This window comes from Myotis nattereri, assembly GCF_964212035.1.
Source record: "Myotis nattereri genome assembly, chromosome: 2".
NCBI classification, from domain to species: Eukaryota; Metazoa; Chordata; class Mammalia; order Chiroptera; family Vespertilionidae; genus Myotis; species Myotis nattereri.
The window spans coordinates 154,971,593-154,989,663 of record NC_138076.1 but is presented as its reverse complement, the minus strand read 5'-3'; the positions used below and the strand labels follow the sequence as shown (position 1 = coordinate 154,989,663).

Here is an 18,071-nt window from a genome sequence, read left to right as displayed (position 1 = left end):
ACACTTAGTTACCTAGGAGTTCATTTTTCAGTTAAATTATGTTGAAAAGCTCATCAGAAAGTTACATTATTTAAAATTTGACATTTCAAATCCTTATTGAGCTCTAATGGCTATAGTGCAAAAGTAACTGTTACTTTCAAAATGTCAGGCTAAAGCAGCCGTGGGCAAACTACGGCCCGTTTGAAATGAATAAAACTAAAAAAAAAAAAAAGACCGTACCCTTTTATGTAATGATGTTTACTTTGAATTTGTATTAGTTCACACAAACACTCCATCCATGCTTTTGTTCCGGCCCTCCTGTCCAGTTTAAGAACCCATTGTGGCCCTCGAGTCAAAAAGTTTGCCCACCCCTGGGCTAAAGGAATCCTTCTGAGCTTTGATTGTTAAATTGTGGGAGGAAACTGTTTTCTGAGGAAAGAGGTCCTGCCCATGGGGACTGCCTTGCCCGTTCTGTGGCAGAGGTGTGGTGAGTCACCATGAAGGACATGAGTCCTGGCTAGGCATTTTGACTTTCACAAGACAACCTTGTTATCTTTTTCTCAGCTGCTTGTTTAATCTTACTGAACTATTCTTTTGAGGAATAATGATTGCAAACTCCTGATGACCAACTTTCAAAGCAGTGTCACAGGGCCACCAGCCCATTGATTCCCCTGGTATTCTGAATTCTGGCTAAATCAAGCCAAATCATGAGGGACCACATGGTGTTGGCCTTCGTGGGACTGTACTCTCTTGGAGGCTGTGCTCTTGCATCTCTTTGGGATATTAACCTGTGGTGGGTTGGTCATTGTTGAATTTATAGCTCATTAGCAAGGTTTCTCCTTTCCATTTTGCATAAAACTTTTTTTCTACTCTGGCTTTGGTGGGTAACCATATCTTCAGTAGCAGAAACAAGGGGATTTTGCCTTATGATCTCTTAGTCTGCTGGTTGGGACATGCCCGTGGGTGGTAATTTATCATGGGTGGGTTTGTGACAATGGAATGTTTATGGAATAATGGTCCATCCCTTATTCTTCCTGAGTGTTGCTTACTTTCCTAAATATCTCCTCCCACAATCCTCTTCCACAGTCCCCAGTGCTCAATGCTGCCGTCCTCCCGCACAGGACAATAGAATTCTGGCCCGAGGTCCTTCTTCTTCCTCAGGTTTCTTCTGAATCTTAACAGTCTCTCTGTCCACTCCAGCTCCTACTGGCTTCTCAAGAGGGGAAGCTAAACACTGGCCTTAGGTCAGGAGAGAGGGAGGAAGTGGTGGGTACTTCAACTCCATTAGAAGTGAAACACATTTTACCATCAACCTTTTTTTTTTCTTTTTCTTTTTTTGTAGTAGTATGTTTTATTAAGCTGTACCTTACGACAGGTGCTAAGGCTTGCCCATGGTGCTCTTGGTGCATAAAGCCTGGATGTTCCACCAGTTCTCTTTGAGCAATGACACCAGGACACTGACAGCTAAGGGGATGTTGAACTTAAGCTCATCATCTGTCATCTTCACTTGACCAACGGCCACTGCCAGGCACAGAACCCTCTTCCTCTGGAACTTGATCATGGATCTCACTTCCTTGACTTTGGCCACCATGCTCTCACTGTGGGTCAGCAAGAACAAGAACTTGCTAGCTTATGCAGGCCTGGGCCCAGGACTTGTGGGATCTGCCTGATTGAAGACTGAAAAGGGTATCATACTTCTTGGTCAGCTTCTTGACCAGTTTCTTATTCTTGTTGAGTTTCTTCATCACCTCTGTGTTCGTGTGGGGGATATCCATGGCCTTGCTTGGCCTTATCATAGTGCAACTGCCCCCCCCCCCAAGAACACATACAGAGAACCTGGGGTGGGGAGTGGGTGATGGTGCCGGAGAAGTGTTTGTCCGTCTGAGGATCACAGTTCTTCAAACTGATCTGCAGTTCCTCTGTCTGCAAACACTTCTGTGCTCGTGCTGGTTCCCGTGTAGGACTTCTTGCACAGGACGACCCCCACCGCTTCTAGAGGGTGCCACCGGAGAAAAGAGCTCACCATCAATCTTAAATACTTGTCACGCGATTTCAATATACACTTCAAGTTCAGCTGAACCCAGCTCAGTTCAGTCTAGGCTCACTTCTACTCCAAGGTAAAGGTTATAAATTCATATCCTTTCTGTCCCAAATGTCAGCTCTACAGCTCTTGAAACTAGTTGTTCAAATGCCTTGAGGTCTTTCTCCAAGAAAACCTCGACAGAAATAGTAATAAAACTTAACTGAGAGATATAAAAGAGATCCCAAGTAAATGGAGAGACATATCATGTTAATGGGAAGGAAGGTAATATCATAAAGATGCCTATTCTACCTAACTTGAATTATAGTTTCAAAGCAATTGAATCAAAATCATGGAACTTGCTAAGCTGATTTCACAATTTGTTTGGAAGAATAAAGGTCCCAAAATAGCCAAGATACTTCTGAAGTATCAGATATTAGAACTTAATGTGAAGCTGTGATTAAGACAATGGTGTAAACATTGAAGGTGAATAGGGGGTAGATATTTACATATTATCAAGTCCTTGAATGATGTTTTTTAGGTATAACATTGATGAGATGCCATAGGCACTTCACTCTTGTTTAAATCAATTAGCGTATGGTTAATTAAATTTGTCTCGTTACATGTCATTTTGCTTAAAGTCACAGAACCTATTGATGCCACTAAATGAGGACTTACTGCACCCCGAATACTTACTAATTAGATATTGATAAGTTCAAGATACTTATTACATAACTTTATAGTAGAGATATTTGGAATACACCAAATTAACAAGTTCATAAAAGTTAACTTCACCAGTACAGGGACAAATCAACATCGTGTGCCTCCATATGTGACATAGAATCGCTTCTGTGATATTCTGGCCAAAAATGCATAATGTAAAGCTAATCATGGGGCAACATCAGACAAATCCCAAATGAGGGACATTCTACTAAATAACTGGTCTGTATTTTTCAAAAGTGTTGAGATCATGAAAAGACAAAAGACCAAGGAATTGTTCCAGATTGAAGAAGACTGAAGAGACATGACAACTACATGCAGACTGTGATCCTGGGCGATGTCCAGGCCCCTGAAAGAAACCTGGGATAATTGGCAAAATTCGAATGGAGTGTGTGAATTTGATGATAATATTATATCAGTGCCATTCTCTTGATTTTGATAGTTGTGCTTAACTATTAGGAGTCTATCATTGTTTTTAGGAAATACACACTAAAGTATTGATAAATAATGGAATGTCATGTTTGAAAATTACTCTCTGAAATGGTTCAGAGAAAAAATTACACACACATACATACATGCAGGAAGAGAGAAAGAAAGAGAGAAGAGAATGAGAAAGAAAATGTGGTAACGTGCTAATAGCTGTGAAGTGGGTGAAGAATATATACTATAGAAATGCTTTGTATTTTTCTCTCAACTTTTCTGTAAGTTTAACTTATTTTAAAGTAAAGAGTTAAAAGAGTATATTAAGAATTCCTCCAAATAATAAGGAAAGCATAAATGCCACAACCGAAGAATGATGGGGAAATGAACAAACATTTTACACAGGAGGGTATATATGTAACCAACAGAGCCATGATGATAAATTTCTGATCATCCACAGTGCTGATCAAGACTATAGTGAGGTACCATTTTGTTAACTGCCCCAAATTTAAAAATCTGAAAATATCAAGTTTTGGACAGGATTTGATTTCAAGTGATCCATTATTTCTGGAGGGAGCATAATTTGTTACTGTTACTCTAAACAAGTGCATTGTTATAGTTAAGAAAATCGAACATTTTCATGCCCATGATTCAGCAATTCTACCCAAGTATATAGCTAAGACCATTTCTGATGCATATATACCTGGAACATGTACAGCATGCTCATAGAAATACTATTTAAACAGGAAAAACCTGGAAAGGACCAGGGTGCCTGCCAGTGGAAGAGTGGGTAAATGAACTGTGGCACATTCACAACATGAAGAATCTTAGTGATATAATGTGAAATACAAAAGAAAGCCATCCCCTGATCACATACAGCATGATACTGTTTTTGCAAAAGAAAAATAACTAAATTGAAAAAAATGATGAATATGTAGTAGATTAATAAAATTTTATATTAAAAAAAGTCAAGGGAGTAGTGGACACACAAGATATATATTTTTATTACCATAGAGAACACCTACCTTAAGGATGAATTGATGTTTCTATATTTAGAAAAAATATTATTTTGTAACATTTAATTAAAAACATTTTTATTTTTATTTTATCCATCAAGTTTCTAAAGTCTTAGGGTTCACTCAGCCTTATCTAGGATACCTATTATACAGATAATAGAGGCCGATGTACGAAATTTGTGTAAGGGGTTTGGCCCTCGCAGCCCCAGCTGCCTCGTCTGGCCCTCGCAGCCTTGGCTTCGTCCGGAAGGTCGTCCGGATAGTCGTTCTGCTGTTCAGTCTAATTAGCATATTAGCTCTTTATTATATAGGATGGCCTGTAATTTATTATGAACAAAATGAGAAATTTTAGAAATTAAAATATAAGCTCTATGAGAACAGAAATTTTTGTCTTCTGTGTTCACTATTATATCCCAAGGGCATATAATAGTGCTTGGCATGTCAAAGACGATCAATAAATAATATTTACCAATAATTAATAATATTGAATGAATGAAAACCTTGATTAGCCAGTTAAAAGGTAACATTGCAGTAACATGAAATGTCCAGTGGGTGGAGCCCATGTTGCATTTTGTTCACAGTGTACACAAAGCAAGGGTTCAGCATTTTTTGGATGAATTTTTCCATGTCCTTGGGTGAATTTTAGGTGGTTCTGTGGGAACTCTGTAATAAGCTTAGATTTTATTTGAAGTACTAATTGGTACCAAGATTTTAGTGTTCAGTAGTTTTCTAACAGAAAATTTAAATCATTTGGTTATTTAGTTAATGTCAAGTGGAAAGGTTTTACTCTCTACCAAATTCAACTAGATGGTTAAATTTTGTTGCATTTATTTCTGGGTCAAAGAACTAAGAACATTAAAGAATGAGAAAATCTCTTTAAAAGAGAATGAGAGGTTAAAATGTGGTAAAAAAAAATGTACCATGAATGCCAACTATGCTGACACCTTCTGAAGGACAATAGAATCAAAGCAATTTCCCCCATCACTTAGTTTAAAAGGCCTGACATTCATGTAAACACAGCATAGTGGTAATTAATTAAAGTAATTGATTTACTTAGTTTCCTTTCTTGAGTCAGTTAACTGGATGCCCCTCCTCATGTGGCTCTGTACATCTGTTAACGGGCTCATTTCTCTCCCCTTCCCATTTTGGAAACCTTTCATTGTGCTCTCTGGAACTCAGGATCTGCCACATGCAAAATTCTTAAGGCCTTCACTTCTCTGAATATTCACTTTAGGATTTTGCTCAGTAGAAACCCGGCTCTTCATGAGGACCCTGCTTCCCCTCGCTCTCTCTCTCTTGCTGTGTTCCCTCCCGCGCCCTCATACCACTGGCCGGAGGGGTGGGAGGTGCCTGCCAGCTCCCATGCCATCCCCACCATTCTCCCTTCCATCTCCAGAAAACTCCAACTTTGAAGTCCTTGCTTCAGACTATTCCACAACCCCTGCTTGCCGCAGTCATCTACTTCCTGTCCCTTCTCTTAATTTCTTTAATATTTTTAGCTTCTGGTTCACTGCCATTTCCTCTTAAAATTCCTGTGACAATTTTAGCTTTTCAGCATCCAGATAAATGATCCTTTCAACACTCCATGCTCTTGGCTCCTTAACCTCCTCTTGTCCAGGGATCTTGTCCCTTTCCTTATCTCAGTCATTCTCTCTCAGGGTCATACCCTTGCCCTTGTGTTTACCAAAACAACATTAACCTCATCCAAGCACCCACTTTCCAACCCCCACATTCCTGTCTTTCTAGCTCACTCCCTCCGAGGCCCTGGCTCACTTTTCTAACCCACCAGATCTTCAATTCATAGATTTGACCACATTTTGTCCTCTCAATCTCCCTCATTTTACAGCCTTGCCTGGCCTGAATTCCATGCTTTGACATTACATTAACTCCCTTGCCAACTCTGGGATGTCCTTGGGTCTGGAAAACCCCAATCCTAGTTAAATCTAATTATCTGCTTACTCCATGCCTGCCTCCTGGCAGCTGAACATGACTGGATAAAAACCCACAACCATGACTAGAGGGCTCAAGGGAAATTTATCGCCATTAACCTCACATGGACCCGTCCTGCTGCCTGGTCGTCTATTTTATCTCCCTAGTCCATTCCTTCTTCCACTTTTCTAGACTATTTATTCATCAAGTTTCAAACTGTGCATTTAAAGAATTGAACAGATGAGAGCAGACTAAAACTAAATAGAGTGCATAACATATAATAAGGGTAAATATTATTTCAGGAAATGCTTGTTTCAGTTGTATGTACACATATTTATATGTGCATGTGTGCTGTATTGGGCTGTAAGATGCATTTTGTGCTAAAAAAAAAAGTTAAAGGTATACAATTATTTCACATCTTCTCTCATTAAATTTGTATCACCTCCTCATCTTCTCACTGCTGTCCAGTGACATTTGACTAAGAAATTAGGAGGAGTTAGAGGAGAACTCGTCCACCTGCCAACCCGCTGGTTACCATGCTCCACTCTCCTTCCGGTTACTCTCTGTTCCGCTCTATGTCAGCTCAGTCCTCCACTTATCTCCTAGATCCAATAAATCCTAAACCCCTCAAAGACATTGCTTATTGATTATCGAGTAATTAGAACCTCTGTAAGGCTCTTTCTCCAGAATTATTAATTTCCTCTCCTCTGCTAGATAGATCATCCTTAATAATATGAAACATTTCACAATAGTTCCCATCTTAAAAACAAATATCCAAGCCAAACAAAGCCTTTGGTGGTTCCCAAAATAAGTTAAAAAAGTCAAGATTCATGTTCTTAAGGGACTTATTGTCTTTTAAGGAGTAATATGATAGAAAAATACATAGACCACAGACCAGAAAGAATATACCAGTAGTTTACCTTCCTGAAAATGTTCATTGGAGAAGTGTTAAGCCAGTCAATAAAACAATAACTCATAACAATTAATTAGATGATTTAAAATACTTGCATTCACCAATCTGCAAAATTAATCTATTCACGTTAGAAAGCTCTGACCTGGAAATCCATTTCCCCCTGCCTATCTTTCTGTTTCAGAGAATGAAGTGTTTCTTTTCTCGTTGGAGGTCAGTCTCGCACCCTATTCCCTTGACCATTCTCTGCAGGATTCCTCTGGATGTTGCTTCATCATTTACTCACACATGTATTCATTTGGCAGACATTGGTTACCTCTGTGTCAGGCACTGTGCTGAGGGAGAAGGAAAGAGATAAGACACAATGCAATAGACACAATGCAAGGCAACAAGGAGGCCATGTTTAGTGAGCTTGCTTTGTCTTCCACCTTTTTGCTTTCAGTGGCTTCTCCTAGTTTCCAATATGCTTATAACTCTCCCACCCTAATATAATTTTTCTTGTGACTCTGGAACCACTATTTCTCTTCCTTGCCCACCCCAATATTACCGTACAGTGGTGCCTTGCCTTACGAGTTTAATTCGTCCTGTGATGGAGCTCGTAACTCAAATTACTTGTATGTCAAATCAATTTTCACCAATACAATGAATTGAAATGCCATTAATGCGCTCCGGACACCCAAAAAACACCACAATTGTTTTGTTAAACGTTTTTAAATAAGAAAAATGTATTTAAAAATAACGAATATTGTATAAAAACACAATACTGAACAATAGAATGTAGTGCAATAAACTTGTTTTATTAAGTTTAGTGTACAGCATTTACCTTGGAGATCAAATGACTAAAAGATGCTGATGGAGTTGGAGGAGAAAGGCTGAACTGAATAACTGAATAATTGAATCTTATTTGCTGATTTTGCCCTTTTCGCCACGCTTTCATCACTTTCATCTACAGGAATTTTCGATAAAAACCTGTCCAATGAGATCTGTTTCATCCTCCCTTTCAGAATATTTCTGAAATGAGTTAGGCAAGTGTCATTAAATAGCTCCATCGCATGCCCAGTTGCAATTTTTTCTGGGTGTTTCTTTTGAATAAAGTCTGAAAGTTTCTCCCACATTCCCAACATTTCCTTTATCTCACTTATAGAGATAACCTCCTCACCATGTCTGACAACGGAGTGAGTGCCTGTCCTCTTTTTAAAATTTTCGAACCAGCCCCGACTGGCTTTAAACGGCTCGCCCAATGCCTCGTCCATTGAAGTGCCTGGGGTCTGCTGCAGCATATCAGCGTAAATAGCTCGTGCCTTCTCGCAGATTACAGCCTTCGTCACGTATCTCCTGTGAGCTGCTTCTCCGTTAACCACACCATTAACAGCTTCTCCATATTTTCATGGATAAATGTCTGCTGTTTAGAAATTATTTTAATGCCCTTGGCTGGAGTTGTAGCCTGTATCGACTCCTTCTGCTTCAGTATGGTGCAGATCGTAGAAGTGCTACGCTTGTACTGCTTCACCAAGTCGATTACACGCACACCTTGGTCATGTTTTTTGATAATTTCTTTCTTTAAATCAATGCACATCATCCGCTTCTTCTTCTCAGCACTGTCCTTTGCACTTACTTTCTTCAGATCCATGGTTGAAAAAACGAAGTTTTGCAAAATAACTGCAAGCACAAATGTGAGCACAACACTGATGCTTCAAGTAAGAGCTAACTGCTTAAAGTGAACGAGTGAGACACGTGATGCTGGGCTGATGTTGTGGCGTTCACTGTGACGTTCGCTGCGCCAACTAGCTGTGGGGTATCTGAAGCTGGCTCGTAACCCAAATTTTAGCTCGCAACTCAAAGCAAAAAATCGGCCGAGAGACGGCTGGTATCTCGAAAAACTCGTTAGTCGGGACACTCGTAAGTCAAGGCCCCACTGTATTTCTTTTCTTCCCTTCTCACTCAGACTTCTGTGGGAGCCGTCCTGCACTCCCTGCCTCCCCTTCCTCACCTGCCTTTCACTAACCCCTTGTCTGCAATTTGGCTTCAGCCCCCATCATCCCACTGAAGCCTCCCTGCCAACATACACGTCAGCCCAATGGCATGTATTTTGCCACATCCAATGATTACTTTTCTGTTCTTATCTTTTTGGACCCTCTGCTGTAATTATCTCTTGATTTCTTTTTCTTTCAAACTCTATGCCCTGGACTTGGAGGAACTACTCACCGCTGGTTATGCAATTACGTCCTGCTTTCTTTGATCATCTTCCTGCGCTATTCCTCCCTTGCTTTTTCTCTGTGACCCTGAGCTCTGTTCTTGGTTCTTGGCTTCTTCTTCCATATATGGTCCTCAAGCAAACTCATTTGCTCTTATGGTCTTAGATTTCTGACTCTGATTATAAGAGCCTGGGTTGCATATCAAACTGCCAGCTGTATATATCTGCTTATATGTCAGACTGTCTACTACTTATAATAGCAACGTGATGTCCCCAATATATTGAAACTCTACATGTTAAAACTGAAACTCATTTTTTCCCTATCCCACCCCAAACCTGCTTCTTCTTTATCAGCTCATTACTTTCTTCTCTTTCCCTCTCCCTGCTAATTCTGTCACCATCAAGGATGCTGATCCTTGATCTGTCTATTTCCTGAATTGATCCCCTTCTCTTCATCTCTGTCACGGTTGCTCTCATTCAGGCCTGCACCGCCCCTTGCTTGTAGCACGTGTAGCGTTTAGCCTATGCCACACTGTTTTGTGCCTCTGTGCCTTTAGTTGCCTTTTGCCCTTTCTTAAGCGGAGAGACTTATTCATCCTTCAAGACTCATCCTTCAAGAATCATCTTCTAGATCTTCTAGGAAGTCTTTTCTGAACTATGCAAACTTTTATTTTATTTTATTCAATTTATTTTACTGCATTCACTTTACAAAAGAAATTATCTACTTATGTATCTTTTACCTCAATATACAGTAAATTCTGTGAGAGGCCATGCTTTCTTCATCTTTGTTCTCCTCATACCAAACTCAGTGCCTGGCATATTTATTGAACCTAAATATAGTTAAGATTTCCCCACTCAGTTGCAATCCACAAGCTTTACTACGTCACAAGATGCTTGGCCTTTTTCTCTTATTACACAAACACTGACTGAGTGCTTCCTATGTGTTGGCTCTGGGGAGCAGTGGTCACAATGCCCTGAGAATGGCAAGTGGATTACGATGGCCATAGTGGGGCATGGGGGGAGGTGAGTGGGAGGATCAAAACCGAGATGTAATCCATGGCTGTGCTCACAATAGCTTTTGTTCAGAAAGAAGAGCATTTTATGTGGCAGAATGAAAAAGGCTGTTGAGGGCAAGTTTGGAAACAGAAGTCTTTTATAGAAGCAAAATTTTTCATTTAAATCACACCTCATTATGATGTGTCTGGATGGGTTGTACTAATTTTCCAATAGCAGATCATTGTTTTAAAGTATGTATTGAATTGTATTGATTCATGTATTCATTTCATAACCTTTATTAGTGACTATAATATATATAGAGGCCTGGTGCACAACATTTCGTGCACTGGGGGGCGGGGGTCCCTCAGCCTGGGCTACACCCTCTTGCAGTCTGGGACCCCTCACTCCTTACCGCCCGCCTGCAGCCTTGAGCCTGACTTCTGGCTAAGCAGCGCTCCCGCACTGACCACCAGAGGGCAGCTCCTGTGTTGTGCATCTGCCCCCTGGTGGTCAGTGCACATCATAGTGACCGGTTGTTCTGCCATTCGGTCGATTTGCATATTAGGGTTTTATTATATAGGGTGGTATCTTGGGGATTCTGGAGAACTAGACACCAGCTTGGCCTCAGAAGACTTGTGGTCCAGTGGTGTACTGGGCACAGGAGCGGAAGAACGTGATTCAGGGGCATTGCTGTGGGAGGGGTGACACGGGCTGCTGTGGAGCTCTGAAGGGGACTGACCTCTCAGCGGGGGGTTGGGAGCCCAGAGAAGGCAGTCTGAGCGATGACTCGGAGCTGAATTTTGAAGGATGAGTAAGAATTAACCTCTCAAATAAGCTGGAGTCCTGCCAGGCCACTATAGGCAGTGGGAACAGCTTGTGCCAAGACTCAAATGAGACCACTGAGTGTGCAGTAGCTTGGTTTTATGCTGCAACCGAAGGTAGGACCAGGAATGAGGTTGAAGTTGAAATTTTATTTTCAAGGGGATGTCACAGAAAAAAGTGGAATTCTACCCACTTTCATTAACAGATTAGATAGAACAGGGTATTAATTGTGCTACATATTTAAGAAACTAAAGCATAAACAATGAGACAAATCATCAAAACCACCACAGCTCTTGGTGAAAATATTCCTAAGAGAAGAAAGATTAGTGAGTCTTTCTGTAGTCACCAGTCCATCTTTCTTGGTTTGGATCTGCCTCTGGCTCATACTCAAAAATTGAATCTGAGAAATCCTGCCATTTCCCAGAGGGCCAATAGTTCCTGTAATAACTACTCCCCAGACATTTCCTGGATATGATGAACTTTCTAGTTCCATAGTTACAGATTTATAAATCAAAGATTTTCCTCCATGTTTTTCTTCCATGTGAGCATTACCCTGAGGCAAGGTAATGATGAGCCTGGCAGAGACGGGCGGGAGGTGGGGGGTGGGAGTGGGAGGGGTGGGGCTCTAGCAGTGGTGTTTTGTGGCTGCAATACTATCCTCCAGCAGGAACAGACTTGGTCAAGGTTTTATTTTTTATTTCAGAATAACCTGGGTTCCTCCTCAAAACAAACCAATTACTCACCTAGCAAAAGTGTCTGGGTTGTATTTACGGATGTCTGCCTGCAGGCTAAGAGATGTGATGCTGTCTATGAAGGATGAGGAAAGAATATCGTTTTAGAATAATAGATGTACAACACCCCGAAAGTGGTGTCAGTTTCTGTGCTGGGTTTCAGGAGTGCTATGAATGAGAGCACGTTCTTTTCCAGTGGAAACGGCACCACCAGTTTCCTAGTCACTGGTATATGTTTCTTCCAATGTTCCTTTGACCTTTGAGACTGAGGAAGAAGCCACATGCCTTTCTTTTTCACAGAATAATCTTTACTATGTTTAGATTCTTTGAGTAGGTTTTGGTTTTTTATCTATTTTCTATCTGGATGCCTCTTTTTGAAGGGGGCAGAGGGTGTGCCTAGGATGAGTCTTGTTGTGCCCAGATTTCAAAGTTCCCAAGACCTCCAGGGAGCCAGTCAGTCTGATGCAAAAGCAAAGAGTCATTTATTTCAAACCTAGGTTTGGCTCCCCTGCCACACTCACCGATGCAACGGTAAGCTCCAGTGGCCGAGAGAGAGAGAGGCCTGATGGGACCAGGGGTTTTAAAGGGGGGTGGAGTGAGGGCAGGAGAGGGGACTGTAGGCCCCGCCGATTGGCCAGGCGCGAGTCGGTACAGGATGTGGTCATAGTGATGGCGTGCACTTCCCTTGATTATTATTGGTTAGTCCAGAGAAATCCTGGGTGTGGCTAGAAGCGGCTTCCTCCCGTGAGGAAGCACACGGCACCGTCCCAAAATGGAGGACCCAAGGCAAGATGGAGGGCACACATGGCTCTGTCCCAAGATGGAGGACCCAAGGCAAGATGGAGGGCGCACATGGCTCTGTCCCAAGATGGAGGACCCAAGGCAAGATGGAGGGCGCAGTCCTTGTCTGGCTCCTGCTGCTGCCGCTCGAACTCGCCACAAGGCAGGATGGCCCTCCCGCACAGCACCCGCAGCTGGCCTGCGGGCAGACTGGGACTCCAGCGCGTCTGGGCAGCATAGGCCCAGCAAACGGGGTGCGGCCCGCGGAGCGGCTCAGCTCTGGAGGAGCGGCACCCGCCCAGAGCAGGCCCGGCCCATGGGGCCGGCGCACCGCAGCATGGCGGCCTCTCTGAGCCAGGGCACGCGCCCCACTCCACTGCCGCTGCACCGGGCCTGGTCCGGGGAGCAGCGGGCGGGCGGCAGCCCACGCCCGGCTCCCGCTGTGGGCCGGGGAGCCAACGCCCTCCCCCCATGGGGCCCGGCCCCCCCGACCGGGCCCCAAGGGCCGCATGGACCCCCGGCCCCAGCGCGGGCAAGCGGGGAGCCGACCACGGGGGAAGGGAGGAAAGAGCCAGGCGGTGAGGCCTTCCACTCCCATGACCTCCCCCGTGGTCGGTCGCCGCCCAGCCCCACCCCTCGGCCCGCCGCCGGCCACCACGCAGCCGGTCCGGACACTCGGACCCGCTCCGGGGAGGCCAGGCCCTACGGCGGGTGTGGAGGGATTTCAGAGTCCAGCGGCCAGATTCCTCCTCCCGCACCGCCCGGAGAGGCGGGCGGCGCGCCTTTCAAGTCTGTATTTAGTACTATTGCCTTATGTCATAAGCAGTCATACTTCTGTGGCCCCAAATGTAGGCCAAATGCTTTTAAAGAAATGTTAGTATTTCTACTTAAATTTTAAATATATTAATTTTGCCTGCACATTAGTCCTTATATTTAAGCATGTTTAAAGAAATGTTAAGGGGGCATGGGCAGGTGAGAGAAGGGAATCCTAATGTATGGTGACAGGAGAAGATTTGACTTTGGGTGGTGGGCACATGGTGCAATATACAGAAACCCATACCTGAAACCTATATGATCATGTTGGCCGATGTCACCCCAATAAATTTAATAAATAAAAAATTACTGAAAAAATTTTCCTACCAAAAAAAAAAGAAATGCTAAATAAAAAGGGTTCTTCACAAAACTATGCATTGATAATAAGGTCAAACTGTAGAAGATTTAATAAAAATGTAAAATCAATTAGTTAATACCAAGTATCTCCACATAGCTGCTACTCTGTTAATCTCAAATCTAGCATGTCCAAAACGGGACCAATTCATTTCTCTCCCCTTTGGTGGAGGCATTATGTTCTCCCAACCTCCAAAGGAAGGTAGCACGATGATTAGGGAAGTGCATTGGTTTTTGAACTCAGGCAGAACTAGTTGGGCCGGCTAGCTTTAAGACCTTTGCAAGGTGGTTACCTTCTCTGACCATCTGTTTTCTTATCTGTGGTAATGGAATAATTCCCACCTCACAGTGTTGTAATGAGGATTAAAGGAACTATCAAATGTAAAACAAGTAATACAAAGTCATGAGTATCATGAGAAATTCTGGTATCATCTCTTACTCTCCTTTTCTCTCTATTCCCAATAATCAGTCTTCAACAAAGTCATGTAATTTCTTTTCTTGGAAATACTTCACATATGTTTCCCTTTATATTCTTATGGCTATGAGCTTATTACATTACTAGAGGCTGGATGCACTGGTGGAGTTCCTCAGCCAGGCCTGTGGGGATCGGGCCGAAACTGGCTCTCTGACATCCCCTGAGGGGTCCCAGATTGCGAGAGGGGGCAGACCACACCAAGGGATCCCACCTGTGCACGATCAGGGTGGGGAAAGACCGAGGGAGGGCTCCAGGGCGTGTCTGGCCCGTCCCATCCAGTCCCAATCACCAGACCCCAGCAGCAAGCTAACCTACCAGTTGGAGCATCTGCCTTCTGGTGGTCAGTGCGCATGATAGTGACTGGTTGAATGGTTGAACAAACAGTCGGATACTTAGCACATTAGGCTTTTATTATATAGGACTAGAGGCCCGGTGCATGGCATTTGGGCACAAGAGGGGGGGGTTTCCTCAGCCCGGCCTGCACCCTCTTCAATCCAGAACCCCTTGGACATCCCTCTTGCAATCCAGGACCCTAGCTCCTAACCGGTCACCTGCCTGCCTGCCTGATCCCCCTGACTGCTCTCCCCTGCTGGCCTGTTTGCCCTAACTGCTCTCCCCTGCCAGCTGATTGCCCTTAATTGCCTCTGTCTAGGCCCCACCACCATGGCTTTGTCCGGAAGATGTCCAGTATAATTAGCATATTACCCTTTTATTAGTATAGATACCTGGATTATTGCAAAAATGCTTAACTGGTATCTGTTTATTCTCTTCTCTTCTACAAAATTTTTTCCCCCTTACTATTGGAAAGTAATTCTGAAGTTTTCTTAGAACACTGATTTCCACATGCCACTTTTTAATGTTAGAACTTTATTGACTCCTTTATTTTTTAAAAATACATATTTTTTTATTTCAGAGAGGAAGGGAGAGGGAGAAAGAGACAGAAACATCAATGATTAGAGAGAATTATTGATCGGCTACCTCCTGCAATCCCCCTACTAGGGATTGAGCTTGCAACCTGGGCATGTGCCCTTGATCAGAATCGAACCCAGGACCCTTCAGTCAGCAGGTCAATGCTTTATGCACTGAGCCAAACTGGCCTGGGTAACTCCTTAATTTTTTTAGAATCATGTTTAATCACCTGTTCGACTTTTAGTACCTGGAGAGGAGGCAGTGTGTTCTAGTGGGAAAAGCACAGATTTTGGATTAGAGCAAAAATAGATCCAAACCTTGTGTACAGGGTCTATATCTATTAGGTTTTAAAAAAGAAACCTAAGCTTTCAGAGTATCAGCTTACTCAACTATAAACAATAGCTATTTTTGCAGTAATGAACTCACTAGTATCAGACTGGTGAAGCCCTCTGACTGGGCTTTTATGGAGAGAATGCAGTGAGTGGATTCAGTCAGAAGAATATATATGAACTACAAAAATAAAATGAAGTTGTGGAGTCTGGTTTTCCTTCACAATGCATGTGAAGAGAAAAATATTTCAAGTTTTATCAGACTTAAAAGATATGGACATTTTCTTCTCACATTCTTTGAAAGAAATCACGTCTGATCCAAGTGCATGACACTCTTGGGTAGAGAATAATGGGAAGTGTTAACTCTATCAATCTTTTCTTTCTTTACAAGTCTATTAGAGCCACATATTCTAAATGGCTATGGGTGAGGGGAAATGTCCCATCCAATTTGTTTGAAATAGAGGGTTCATGACAGGGAATGACTGGGTCAGTCTCCACTTTATTGAGTTGCTCATCCAGGGCCTGCTGTGATACGGCTTCCCCAATGCAGTCCACTCTAATCAGCTTCTTTACTCATTGTTTCCCAGACACATTCTACCCCAAGGTATTCTTGCTTGTATTTTCTTCTCCACCTAGCCAATGTCTACACATTAGTCAAAGCACAATGAAAGCCGGTACTACTTCCAGCATAAAGCCATTCTTGATTACCTCAGCTCATATTAGGTTTCTTTTTTATTTTTTTTTTGGTCTGAAATTATGGAATTGACTATTCATATAGGATTAACAAACATTGGAGAGGTCCAGTGTCTGGGGAACCTATCTTCAAATCAGCCAGAATTGTAAGGATACCAACCTCTGTGACCTTCGCATTTGAACTTCTATAGTTTTCTGGAGTGCCTAGCAATACAATGATCATCCTATACTAAAGAGCTAATATGCTAATTAGACCAAACAGCCGAACGACCTAATGGACATCCTTCCGGATGACCTTCTAGACAAAGCCGGAGCTTCAAGGGCCGGCCAAGGCTGCAAGGGGCTGCGAGGGCCAGCTGGGGCTGTGAGGGGATGCAAGGGCTGGCTGGGGCTGCGAGGGCCAAGCCCCTTGCATGAATTTCGTGCATCAGGCTTCTAGTATGATAATAATGTAACATTTTTTGAGTACCTACTCCATGACACACATCATGCTAAGCTCTTTCTACATGTTATTTCATCTTGACAGTAGTCCTATGAGATGAGTATTTGTATTATTATCCCTATTTTACAGGTGAAGACACCAGTGCTTAGAGATGTTCAGTGACCTTGCACTTACCCAAGTCCACATAGCGAATTGACAGGTTCTGGATTTGAAAACAAGTTGGCCTTGTAGGTCACCAGTACCAGGGTTCTTTTCATCACTCTTTGCTTCTCTTGAGATGGTTGGAAGGTAAAAATTTACTCCTTTGTGAACAATAATTGAGGCTTCCCGACTTGAACCAATCATTAATTTAACACCATGACGCCTTACAGTTGTTTCACTTTTCAAGGCATGATTCCCTCAGTTTGTTCAAACTTCTGCAGGGAAGGGCAAACTTTATTACTTTGCATTCTCCACAATGACTAGCAAAGTACCTGGAAAACAAAAACAGAAAAAGTATTTGCTGCTTTTTGCCCTGCATTGATTTATTTGCCCATATCCACTTTAAAGATACTTGTTTACTAGACTGGGGTCATGGGCTGACCCTAGTGCTAGATCCGTGAAGTCCTCTGAATAGGTTCTATGTGGCTTAAGAAATCATCCCAGACTATTGCCATGGAAGTTCTAGATGGTTCAATGACAGTTAATGGATGTTTCTAAGAAGTAACATTTATTTTTTAATGGAAATTCTTTAATAATCCTTTATTCATGATTTGAAAAATAAACATAAAAATTAGGGACCCTTCTGCTGCTTGTTATGAGAAGTGACCTTTTTATCTTAATTACCACCGTAGGATCCAGATCACACAATATTTGATACCATGAGTATTTGCAATTTTTAAAGGGAAAATTAACTATTGTGCAAAATAAAAATACTTTCTATAAAATATCTAATGCAGTATTCAGCCAGTAGGTGGATTCTCTGTTTCTTCTGCTCACTGATTTAGAAAGCCAGTAATAAAGATAAAGCTAGTTATATTGAGAGATGATTTTATTTCATTTTTTAAAAAATATGTTTTTATTGATTTCAGAGAGAGGAGGGGAAAGAGAGACATAAACATCAATGAGAGAGAAACATCTATCAGCTGTCTCCTGCATGCCACCCAGTGGGCATCAAGCACACAATCCAGATATATGCCCTGACTGGGAATTGAACCATTGACTTCCTGGTGCATGGGATGACACTCAACCAACTGAACCACATTGGCCGGGCGAGAGGTGATTTTCTTGACACACCATCAAGATGGAAAGTACAAGGATAACAAAAGTGGTGGTAGTCTGGGTCATTGTGTCGAGAAGAATTCTGAGGCTGTGCCTGGCCTCAGAGAGAAGGAAGCCACAATCAATTAGTGATTCCTAACATATAGGATGGAGAGTGGTAGCAGATGTGCTATATAACTGTTATACCTGGACCAGCGCTTTGATTTATTTCTTAATGAATAGCTAGTAGTTATTTCTAGGGAAATAGCTTGTCCCTTATTCATGGTCTTTCCTACTTTC

At 42.5% G+C, this 18,071-nt stretch overlaps 1 pseudogene across 1 annotated transcript; it reads right to left on the bottom strand.

Moving 5' to 3' along the window:
* Positions 1-1,357: 1,357 nt before the first annotated feature.
* LOC308513896 (large ribosomal subunit protein uL1-like) lies at positions 1,358-8,570 on the bottom strand (annotated as a pseudogene). Its single transcript has 3 exons — positions 8,420-8,570; positions 7,311-7,329; positions 1,358-1,971 (listed from the first exon to the last, which is right to left on the bottom strand). The product of its transcript is annotated as a large ribosomal subunit protein uL1-like (transcript).
* Between the last annotated feature and the right edge of the window lie 9,501 nt (positions 8,571-18,071).